The sequence below is a fragment of the Halichoerus grypus genome, chromosome 10 (assembly GCF_964656455.1).
Source record: "Halichoerus grypus chromosome 10, mHalGry1.hap1.1, whole genome shotgun sequence".
NCBI classification, from domain to species: domain Eukaryota; kingdom Metazoa; phylum Chordata; class Mammalia; order Carnivora; family Phocidae; genus Halichoerus; species Halichoerus grypus.
The window spans coordinates 74,953,535-74,965,487 of record NC_135721.1 but is presented as its reverse complement, the minus strand read 5'-3'; the positions used below and the strand labels follow the sequence as shown (position 1 = coordinate 74,965,487).

The 11,953-nt window shown below is 53.9% G+C and overlaps 1 long non-coding RNA gene across 1 annotated transcript; it reads left to right on the top strand.

Annotated features, from left to right (window-relative positions):
• Positions 1–1,186: 1,186 nt before the first annotated feature.
• Positions 1,187–6,422, top strand: LOC118523926 (uncharacterized). Its single transcript, XR_013442200.1, has 3 exons — positions 1,187–1,212; positions 1,404–1,527; positions 4,836–6,422. It is a non-coding gene; the product is annotated as an uncharacterized LOC118523926 (long non-coding RNA).
• The last annotated feature ends 5,531 nt before the right edge of the window (positions 6,423–11,953 follow it).

Genomic DNA, 11,953 nt, shown 5'->3' with positions numbered 1-11,953 from the left:
GCACACACGCATGAGGGGAGGTATTTCCTTCTCCCTGGGGTTCTCCTTCTCCCGCAGCCCCTCCCAGTAGTCTATGGTGCGGCTTATGGCCCCGGGGAGCGGAGGGTGAATGCAAAGTAAGGCATCAAGGAGGGATCAAGCAGGATGTGATGTTCTCTGCTCTTGCAATAGGGCAGTAGGACGGGAATGGGGGACTCAGAGAAGAGGGAAGATGAGAACCAAAAAGGCAGCGCCATCCTTCGCCCAGCGGGGAGCCTTGGCAGGCCTTGTGTGGGAAGCCCCAGTCAGGTCCTAGGGTAACTCTCCTGGCAATGAGGCGAGTGGGGCTTGACTCTCAGATTGCAGCTATGGGATTTTAGTGAATCCCCTCAGCAAAGCAGCGATTCAGGGCAGCACCAATGCAATGAGGCGCTGGCCAAAGAAGGGGGTCTGGAAGTGTCTTCAGGGAACCCTTTCTCTTCTTCTGGGGTGGCTGCGGAGAATGAGGCGGGGTGGTCCCAGATCCCCGGGGTCACAGGGGAAGGCCTGCACCAGCAGCCATGTGTGGGACCACATACTTCAGCAGCACCTGCCCCCCAACGCCAGCGACCCTCAGGGGCCAGACGGGACCAGCCCTGTCCCACCCACGTGTGTGGAAGAATGCAGAGGCTTCCACACAGACCTTGGACCCCTTCTTCCCACCTCCACAAGGTCACATGCACGTCTCTCTGTACCAGGCAATTATCTTGACTAGGAGGAGGGGCAGGTGGTGAGAAAACCCTGGAAAACTAAGCATCTGGCTCCAGGGAGACTGAGTTAACATACAGAAATAGAGATATCTCTAACGAGCCAGTTAAAGATTTCTGCTTGTTTCTTTTCTTTCCTCTTTTCTTTTCCTTTCCTTTCCTTTTCCTTTCTTTTCTTCTTTTTCTTTTCCTTCCTTCCTGCCTCTCCTCTGCCCTCCTTCCTTCCCTCTCCCTCCCTCTCTTCCTTCCTGCCTTGCCTGCTATCAGGTGCCCAGGTGTGGCAGAGTAGGAGGTGTCCCAGGCATGGCTGTGGCAGGGACATCTGGTAGAGTGGAGGGGCCAGAGGAGGTGCTATGCGGGTGGGGCGGTTTGGGTTTCCTCTAGAACACAAAAGGAAGATTATGTGCAGTTTAAGCAGAGGCATGAAGGGATAAGCGTGGTGAATTAGAAAGATCGTCCAGGCAGTAGGGAGGGTGCTGTAGACAGGGTGAGTCCAGGAGGAGAGGGCGGTAACACGGGCTATGTGTGGGTGAGTGGAAGAAGGAATAGAAAGGGGAGAACAAGCCTGAAGGGTCCGTAGAAGGACGAGCAGTCCCCCCGGCTGCCCACAGACTGTGTGACAGCCCAGACCACAGAATGAGATGCCACAGCCCATCTCAGACACAGTGTCTCCTTCAGGTCTTGCACTGAGCCCAGCCCTCTGCTTTGAAAGACCTCTTGGCCCCAACAGCCTGGCCCCGCACTGACCCAGCCGACCCCTGCCCCGGTCTGCCGCCCTCATCCCAGAGGAAGGCTCAGCCTGGTAAGAAGCCAGCCTTTACCCGAAAGTGGGGAGGACGCCATGGAGGCCTGTGAATTGGGACGTGCTGGGCAAAACTGGCAGGCGGTGAGGAGGCCACTCAGGGGCCGATGGCCACATGGCAGCCCGAGGAAAGGAGGTGAGGGCTGGAGGCAGTGGGGGGAGGTCCAGCCAAAGATGAGAGACCTGGCCAGGGTTCAGGCCCGCTCTGGGGAGCCTGAGTAGCCGTGTGGGCACCTGGGAAATGAGCAATAGGAGAGAATCTCGCCGTCCACCTGAGAGGTGCCTGGGAATGAGGGAGATGGCCCCGGACTGAAGTCTACGTCCTCTGGCCACAAACAGAGCCTGTGATTCCCCAGGGCGAGCGAGAGTTACCCCCACCCCCAAATTCTCAAACCCCTCCGCGGAGTCAGCTGTGTTGCTCTCTCCCCACAGCAGGTGGCGCCATCGTGCTGGGATTGGTGACCAAGGGGCCAGAAACCCAGCGGGGTGGGGGGGGGGGCAGGCGAGGCCTGGAGCCAGAGCAGGGAGCTGCTGGGGTGGGGGCACTCCAGTTCTACCTTCTGGAGGACCCTGGGCTCCCCCCTCAGTCCTACCTGTTCCATTCCTCCCCCCCCCCCACCGGTTGGCTTCATGCCAGGCTCTTCCTGCCTCTCCCCTCTGTCCCTGCTCCCCTGGCCGCCCCCCGCCCCACCATTCCCACTTCGCTTTCCTCTTTCCGCTGGGGTCCACTCTGAGCCATCCTGGCGGGATAAGGGAACTCCAGATCCAGGCCAGGGAACTGTGTTTGGCAATGGGACTGTCACCGTGGGGGTCTAGCCTGAGCAGCTCCCAAAGTCTTGCCCACCCCTGACACCCTCAGGAAGTATTCCATGCCCCCCGCTAGGAGAGTTCCCAGTGGGTTCCCAGGAACATCTGCTAGTGACAAGAGGGGCAGGGCAGAGGGAGTATTTGCTCTGACAAAAGAAATTACAGCAGCTCCCAGGGTGGTGAGAACCCTTGCATCTCCTAATCTGAGGACTTCAGTCAACGAGAAAAAATGAGAGGAGCCTCTTCTCTCCCCACTTCTTCCTTTCTTGGCCTCGGGCAGGCGGCCCACTCATGGCAGGGTGAATGGCAGCTGGCCCAGGTGGTACAGGGAGTCAGATGGGCCCAAGTGGGCAGTGGGCCACAGAAGCAGGGTGCCCTTCTGAAGGAGCAGGTGAGGGCAGGGCAGGCCCCCAGGGACACTTTCCAAGGGGCCCCGAGTCCCTCGGCTGAGGGTGTGGGGGCGCAAGGGCCTCGGGGGGGGGGGGGGAGAAGAGCAGGAAGAGGAAGGCCCCCGGGGCCGTCTGCCCTGCACAGCCCCCAACCAGCCACTCCCTCAGCCTAGATTTTTATGGATCGCTGCTGTGTCTTTTTAGATTCTAAATTGATGTCATCGATTTGGTAAGGATGAGGATGCCTGGGAGACAACAGGGCAGAATATTTTAAGGAAGAGCTGTATGGTAGCCAGAGGTGCCTGCTCCCTGAGTCCGGCTTGGACACCCCCAGTTCCCCCCCCTCCCCCCGGCCATCACCTAGGTCCTTAGCTCAGCTGGTGGTCCCTACATCCGGTTCCATTTCAGCCTTAAAAAAAAAAAAGAAAAGCCAATTTGCCATCTTCAGTCTTCCTAAGGATGGGGTGCCCTCTCTAATCCCTCTGGGTCACCTTGAACTTTGGGGTGGTTGGTGTGGCGGAGCAGGGGTGCGTCTGCAGGTTACGTGTGAGCTCTTGTTTCCAAGTGCGCCCAGGGCAGGGGCAGGAGGCTGGGAGGGAGGAAGTGTGAACAGAGGGGAGTGATGAGAGGGTATCTGAGAGGGGAGGTCAGGAATGGCTGGGCAAGAAGAGGCCAGTGACGGTTGCGGTCACTGCTCTCGAGAGGATGCACGAAGCACCTGGCAGTGACCGCGGGGCTGCCCACGGGAGGAAAGGGCTGGGCGGAGGCAGGGACTGCACTTGAGGCTGGACCAGGTGGGCAGCCACAGGGCCAGCCAGAAATGTCCTCATCGGCTCCGGAACCAGCGAGCACACTGGGCTGGGAGGGGGGCGGGAGGGCACGATGACAGACTTCTCAGACACCACGGGCAGCGGCTGGGGGAGGTCTGGGCTGGCAAGGCCGACTTTGGGAACTCTGCTGCATGTCTGGAATTTAGAAGTCTCCTGCCTTGTTGCTCTGCAAGAAAGTAACTTCTTGCTTGATTTGTGGCTGGAGGTGGTATTGATGATAAACCTACTAATTCTACTCATTGCCCATGGTGGGAGGAGGGAGAAGTCATGGCTCCCGGCCCCTGAGGGGGCTTACAGTACAGCTGGTGAAGTAAGAAGCAGCAAAGGAGCATCCGTGTAGGAGTGACCGGGAGGTTGAGATCAGAGTGGGCTCTAGGAGGACTTCGTGGAGGAGGAACGAGATTCAGATGGGGAGAGGGGGAGGGTTTCTGAGGTTGTAGCTGTGCAAACAAAGGCATCGAGGAGGGGTGGAAGTTTGGGAGGATGGGCAGAGACGAGGGGACACTGAAGAAGGACCTGGCATACAGTGACACTAAGCAGATTTTCTAAGGAAGGAATGGAAGGTGGGGGGAGAACGGAGGGGCTGAGAGTTGCTCTCAGAGGCCGGTCCCCCCAGCCCATCAGCTCTGTGGCAGACAGCTGCCGAAGCACCCTACTTGGACGGCCCTAGGGCAGACCCTCGTCCCCCCAGCTCCCCTCCTGGGCTTGCTCAGAACATGAAGCTGAGGCTTAAGAACAGGCATGTGGCCAAACCCCCCCCCCCAGGCCTCCTCCTCAGGGCCTATCTCCGCCTCATTTCTTGCCAAGCAGCAGCTCCTCCAGTGCCCTGCTGGAGGCAGGGGTGTTTGTCACCCCGGAGATGACCGACCGGCCAGTAACCCCCTACCAAGATGGCAGCTTAGCAAGACAGCAGGGCCTTTGTCTGGTCCTGACCCTGCTGGGAGGCCCGGCCAGCCTGAGTTTGCTCAGTGTTAATTATTGACCAGGTGCCCAGGGACAGTGCCCCTCTGGCCAGCTGCATGGAGGGCACTCAGGGCTGGGGCCTTGGCCTCCCACAGCATCAGGTGGGGCTCACCTGGGTCCAGGGGAGGAGAGGACCCCGGCCTTGGGTGAGGATCAAGGAAACCCAAATGTTTCCCCCACTGCTCCTGGGGCCCAGTATTAAATGAGGTGCAGAAAGGGCCCAGTCCAGAGTAGCTAAAAACTCCGTGTGTGGAACTGCCTTGTTCTGACCCTCCAGAAGGACAGGAGGGGGTAATAGAAATACCTTTACCCCCAACAGGAAGGAGACAGAGGATGGACAGAGGGTGAAGGTGTGAGGTTCTCTGAGGAGGACACAGTGGGGACTCTCAGACCCAGCGGCCCCACACGGAACAGCACGCGACCACAGACCCTCTGATGGGAACCACCAGCCTGACAGAGCATTTGGGGGGTTGATTCATTCTGGGCCAGAGAGAAGAGGGCTAAGGACGCCAGCCCTGGCCCAACCACCTCTGGCTCCTGGCTCCAGGTAATTCTGACATGGACTACTCCAGAGCCACCTGACGAGGCCTCAGCCAGGAGCAAGGAGGAGGGTGCATAGAGTGATGTGCGCATCAAGAGACAGGAGGTAGAGGAGGAGAGGAGAGAGCAAGAGCCATGTTGTTAATGGGACCGCCCGCTCCTGGTGTCCTTAGAGTGTGAGCAGTCCCAGTTGGTCATCCTAAATAGCCCTGAGAGCTGGGCCCAATTACTGGTCCCTTTTGATAGATGAGGAAACGGAGGCTCAAGTTGGTCACCTGCCCAAGTGTCCCAGAGTTGAGGCAGAGCCGAGGCGGTCTGACTCCAGACCTGTGCGGTTGTCTTATCTGCTAGGGGCAGGGTAGGGGGGGACGGCAGGGAGAGGAGAGGCCCCCAGGAAGAGTGAGAGAAGAGAATAGCCCAGGGGCCTGGGCCCCTGGCTCAGGGTGTCCCCGGAGCGGAGGTGGGTGGGAATCTGGCTTCTTCAGAGACTGAAACCTGATCGCCCACCCCATGTTCTCCCCAGGGGAAGGAGGCCTCGGGGGCCTGGCCCCTGGGTGTCAGGCAAGTGTGCCCCAGGCCTTGAAAGGAAGGGCCCGCCAGCCTCACCCCCCTCCTCAACCCCACCTCCCCTTCCCCTTTGGCTTCACCTGTGAGAAGTCAATATTGATGTTTTATGACCCAGGATAAACACACACTTTTTTCCTCCCATGGAGGGGTTATCTGGTCTGGAGGGTTAATCAGTGACCACTGGGGGTGGGGTTAGCACCTTTCGTCTCTGAGAAGAAAGCACCCATTCAATTCAATCCCTTCGGCCTGGCCCCTTCGCCCCTCCCCAGCCCTCCCCTTTCACCCCGTCCCTCCCATCCACGGGGACCGACCTGGCCCCGCCAGTGGGGCAGGACAGGGCTTTTGGAGCTCTGAGGCTGGAGTCTGAGTTTGGGGGGGGGAGGGGGCGGCCCTGTGAAGTAGGCTGCATCCAAGGAGAGCATCCTTGAAGCCCTTTGCCCTGTGCGTGGGGGTTTTCACGGCAATCTGTTGGCAGGACAGGTGGCGCCTGCACGTGGCTGCCGTGGGTCCAGCTAGGTCAGGTGCTGTGAGAGGGAGCGAGCCCTGTCCCTTGGGAGCTGTGCACAGAGGAAATAAGACTTACGTTGCAGAGCACACAGAGACGACCCGAGGTGCTGCCGGCCGTTCCCCAACACGTGCGCCAGCCCTGATTCACCTGCTGTGCGGCCTTGGAGGCTGGCTTAACCCCGCCGGGCCTCAGATGCCTCACCTCTCTTTCCAGGGGTGGGTTCAAGGATTGGAGGAGATCCTGCCTGTCCTGAGAGTGTGGAGAAAATAAAGTGACTATAATTCAAGTGGATTGGAGTCTTCTCTGCCTTCTACCCCGGGGGAGTAATTCACCTCTGGGTGTGATGGCCCTTTTGCTGAGGGAACCATCTCTGGATGGGCCCCTTGGGTTTGGAAGACTTGATGCCCCTGCACATAGCCTGAGGGGCAAGCTGAGAGGAAGCAAGCCTGAACTGGCTGGTGAAACGTGAGGGGAACGGGGTTGCTGTGGCACAGGACATTGGGGGGCCCCCGGCACCCGGAATGGGCAAGAATGGAGAGACAGCTGGCCACTGAGAGAAGGCTGAAAGGTGAAAACCACCGTGGGGGGCAGAGTGGGAACGACGGAGGCGCACCTCCGAGGAGACATTCCCGGCAGTGGGGAATGACCAACACATTCTGAGGAAGCACTACGTGACCTTGAATGGGAAGCCGTTTTCCACCCTGTGCTGTTATCACTGACCATTAGTCCTGAACTTGAAGAACATCTGCCACACACCTGAGCCTTGGTTCTTGGGACACAGGGAGGGAGGAGGGAGGAGACCAGCATCAGGTCAGCAGGGGCAGGGCGGAGAGGGGACGGCAGGCACAGGGCTGAGGACCAGAACGAGGGGCATAAGGACCCTGGAGAAGCACACTGCGTCGGGAGAAAGTGCCCACCCGGAAAGCCCTTGGGAATTTCGGGCACGGGAGGTGATCCCACAAAGCTGGAGAGCCTGAAGACATACAGGCTAAGCACACTGCAGGTGACATTGGTGAAGGTGCCTTTTAAACACAAGTCATGCCACAAATGTCCCTTCATGACGGGACGGGTTTATGGTTTGGGAAAAGCCAAGCTCAACCTCTATAGTTACTGGCTCTGGGCTCGGCGCTTGCCTGGAGGATGAAGTGGAGAGACAAGGTCCTTGCCTCTCAAAGAGTTCTCTCAAAGGGAGACGGGCTGTGGCAGAGGTGAATAATTGTCCCCTCCGTCACCTCCTCCCCTCCTCTCTCACTGAGGGAGAACTCCTGAGTTTGCAGCTGGGCATGTGGCAGCCCAGAGTAGACCGCCTTTCTCAGCCTCCCTTGCACCTCGGCATAGCCACGGGCCAGCAGAGAGGCAGATGGACTTGTAGACTGCACGTTGTCTTGACCCTTCCCCCTTCTGGGCCACTGGAAAGAGACGTTGGGGGTGGCGAGCCAGGCTGGACCGTGTGGACGGGGACACCCTCCCAGGATGGCGGAACAAGACAAAGGAAGCCCAGCACCCTGATGACTTCGCAGAGCAGAGCCATCCTACCTGCTTGGGCTCTCTCAGGAGAGAAAAATGTACTTCCATCTTGTTCAAGCTGCTGTTACGTTTGGTCTCCCAGTTAGAGTTAGAGCTGCCAAAACCTATTCCTTGCCTAATTTAGGCTAACCTGGACGTAGAGTACTGTCCTAGAACGTATTCATGTGCGGGGCACTGGCTTCCCAGTCAGGCGGGGTGGACGCAGATCTGCAGACGGGAAAGTCAGTGCTCCTTGTGAGGCTCCGGCAGCTGATCTGGTAGACCTGTCCTCTGTGAGTGATAGCGTGATAGGAGGACCGCACGCCCTCTGAATGGCTGAGTGCTGATTGCTTCATGCTTCTTTCAGCCGATTCCCAGAAAAGACGGATGAGCTCAAGTGTGACTTGGTTGGTAAGGGGCGATGGAAGGCGGTACCGGTCTGCTAAGGGAGCACGTCCTGCCTGCAGTCTGGGTTTGGTAACTTGGAGCCCTGCAGAGTGCTGAAAGCCAACTGTTCTTTCTCTACCCCAAATGGAAGGGGTGACCTAAGTTGGCTTTGAAAAGACAGCCTTAGTAGGAGTTAAGACTATGGCCCTGAGCCTTTCCCAAGCTTTCCTGGTTAAGAACTTGCTCTCTGCCAGGCAATGGGAGCCAGCCCCACAGCCAAGATCAGATTAAGGGTGTTTCCTTCCCACCCAAGCCTATTGTCTCAGATGGCCTGAAGATAGCAACCATTAAGCTAAGAGAGGGGTCTGGGTGGAGTACAGGAGCCAGTAAAAATACAGCCAGAGTTTTCAGCCTGACAAACTCTGTCGGGACAAGACCTTTGGCTGGAGTTACCTGCACATGGAACCGACTAGAAGCAAATAGTCCAGAAACCTAAGAGAGGCATATTCTTTAATGCCCACTTCAGATGTAACTATGGAAGATCATCATGGCCCTAGTAAGAGCCTCCCAGAGGGCACAGCCAGTGGCCAAGGAGGGCAGTGACCAAAGGGGTTACTTCTAGAAAACAGAAGGGCGGGAAGTCTTTCTAACTTCTAACTGGCCTCATTTGGTAATTGCTATGGACTCGTGCCATCTGCATAGTTTCCATTGTTTTCTTTTCTGAGTTAGAGTTATTGTTTTTTAATTGTGGTATGTGGTTCTTATTCCATCGTTGTGTATTGGAGGAGGTGGGAGGGCAGGTAACTTGTCTTTTAGTGTGTTGGTCTCTGGGCTGCAAGTAACCACATCCAGACCTGATTGAGGTGTTGGGTGCAGGACAGCAGGGTACTTGGGGTTGTTGGCCTCGAAAGGTGGGGTTTGAGTTTTATATGTGAAGGAGAGGGTAATCACAGACAGTTGGGTTGCTAAAGGGGTGGACTGTGGCAGAGGTTGCTAATGGAGCCCAAGACCATTTTCCCCTTCCCTCTCATGATCATGTAACAGCTGACTTTTAGTGAAGCACCTTGCCACCCAGGATAAAACTGCGTTTTCAACAGTCTCATGTGGAGTTATATATGACGAAGCAACTAAGTTTTGGCCAATGGGATGTGACTAGAGTGTCGGTACAAGTTCTGGGGGATCATGCTGTGAGAGGCCGAAGGTACTTTCCCCTCCCCTTTCCCCCGTCTGATGGCTGGAGGGCAGAGACGTTAGACAGCCACGTTGGTCCACGCACAAGAGGGCAAAACAAGACAGAAAAAGCTTGGGTCCCAACACCGCAGAGCTGAGCCAGCATGCCAGTTAGGACTCTTATGTGAGAGAGAAATAAACTTGCTCAAACCACTGGTATGGGGGGGTGGTTTTGTTTCTGTTTGTTTTTGTTAGAGCAGCAGAGCCTGTAAGCTGCTGTGGATGCACCTCGATCCCTGCAGGACAGTGGGATAAGTGGTCTAGTAGAGGCACGGGTAAGGCGCCGTGGCAGCACAGTGGAAAGAGTCCTTATTTCTGTTTGGGGGAAATCTGGGGAGACTCCCAAGAGGGGATGCTTGAAATGAGTCTTGATGGATGACAGACTTTTTCAGACGCACGAGTGAAGCGAAAGGGAAGGACATCTTGATAGCTGGACAGTTTGAGCAAAGGCTCAAAGTAGCGAGAGCACCTGACAAATGGTTCAGATACATAAAGAGAGGGGAAATCCAGGGAGATGGGGCTGGTGAGGTAGATGGGGCTAGCTGTGAAGGACCTTGAACATCATGATATGCCGTTCAGACTTTGCCATTTGGAACCGCTGAGGGGTTTAACAGGGAAGTACCATGATCTAATTTTTGTTTTGTTTTCAAAAAAGATAAATCTGGCAACAATGTGTAAGATGGATTTAGAAGAGAGAGCTTGGGGGCAGAGGGAAGGAACTTTGTAAATATAATATAAGCCAATTCTGATTTTCCCACAGAAACAGTATTATAATAGAGGATTATGCTCCTGGCCAAGGGCCTGATATACAAATTTTTATAGAGCTAACTATAAAACCAAATGCAAGTAGCAATAATGGTGCACCCATAATCTGTACATTACAAAGTTTCTAAATAGCATATGAATAATTAAATAGGGCCACACAGTAACCAACCACAAAGATGTGTATGTATAATATAATATAGTCCTCAGTCTCATTTCTGCCTTTTAAGAAATTTATTGTATCACAAAAGCAATCTGTTTATTTTTTAATGGATTTATTGAGGTATAATTGACCTGTAATAAACTGCACATTTTTAAAGTGTACAATGTGATAAGTTTTGACATGTTTATAGCCCCTTGAAACCATCGCCACAGTCAAGGAGACAAAGATTTCCATCACTCTAGAAGCTTCCTCCTTTGTAATTCCTTCCTCCCACCCCTTCTCCATCTCCTCCATCCTTAGGCAATCACCCATCTGCTTTCTGTCACTAGAGATTAGCTTGCATTCTCTGGAATTTTATATAAATGGAATCATACAATATGTCCTCTTTTTTGTCTGTCTCCTTTCTCTGAGCATAATTATTTCTGAGACTCATCCATGTTACAGTATGTACCAACAGTTAATCCCTTCTTAATGCTGAGTCATATTCCATTGTATAGATATACCACAGTTTATCCGTGCCCCTAGTGGTGGACACTTGGGCTGTTTCCAGTATTTGACTATTACAAATAAAGCTGCTATGTGCATTCATGAATAAGTCTTTGTGTGGACATATGCTTTCATTCCTCTGGGTAAATATCTAGGAGTGGAACGGCTGAATCACACGATAGGTGTATGTTTATCTTCCTAAGAAACTGCCAACAAGTTTTCCTAGGTGGCTGCACCATTCTGTATTCCCCACCAGCAATGTAAGAAAATTCCAGTTGCCTGACATCTTCCTTAGCTGTTGGTGTTTGCAGCCATTCTAACTGGTATGTAGTGCTGCATTTTTCAGGGTTTTCCTTTGCATTTCCCTAATAACTAACGAGGCTGAGCATCTTTGATGAGTTTACTTTTTATCCATGTATCTTCTTTGATGAGTCTGTTCAAATTTTTGGCCTGTTTTTAAATTGGGCTGTTCATCTTCTTGCTAATGAGTCGTAAAAAGTTCTCTATAAACTTTACCAGGGACTGTTTCAAGTACTGCTTTAATATTTGCTTTGCAAATGTTAACGAATTTAATCTTCTCAACACGCATATGATGTAGGTACTATGATTTTCCTTCACTTACACAAGAAGATTGAATAACGGGGCACCTGTGTGGCTCAGTCATTAAGCATTTGCCTTTGGCTCAGGTCATGGTCCCAGGGTCCTGGGATCGAGCCCCACGTTGGGCTCCCTGCTCAGAGGGAGGCCTGCTTCTCCCTCTCCCACTCCCCCTGCTTGTGTTCCCTCTCTTGCTGTGTCTCTCTCTGTCAAATAAATAAATAAAGTCTTTAAAAAAAAAAAAAAGAAGGTTGAGTGACTAGTCCCAAGTTCGCTTTGCCGGAAATTGATCTCCATGATTGATGTCTGAGATTGATCTCCGAGAGCAGCCTGTGCTTTTGCTGTGATGTTCCACGGCCTCTCGATGTGCATATCCTGTTCTTGCTTTAATCCTGCAGTGATTCATAAGGTGCAAGAGCACTCACACCGGAGTGGTGGCATTTGGAAGTCCTCTTCTGGGGAGATTTTCATGGCGAACTTTTGAAGAGACTTTGAGGCAGAGTCCCCATTGCTGAGTTGATGCACAGACTCAGGGATGCTATCAAGGTTCTTTCAACTAAAATGCTCACTATTCTGTCTGATTGAATGCATTACATTTTAAATTCTTTTTTAATACTTTGTGATACGGCAATCTGAATGTCTGATCCAATTCATTTTGAGTCTTGGTATTCACAATGGCCATAGCTACAAG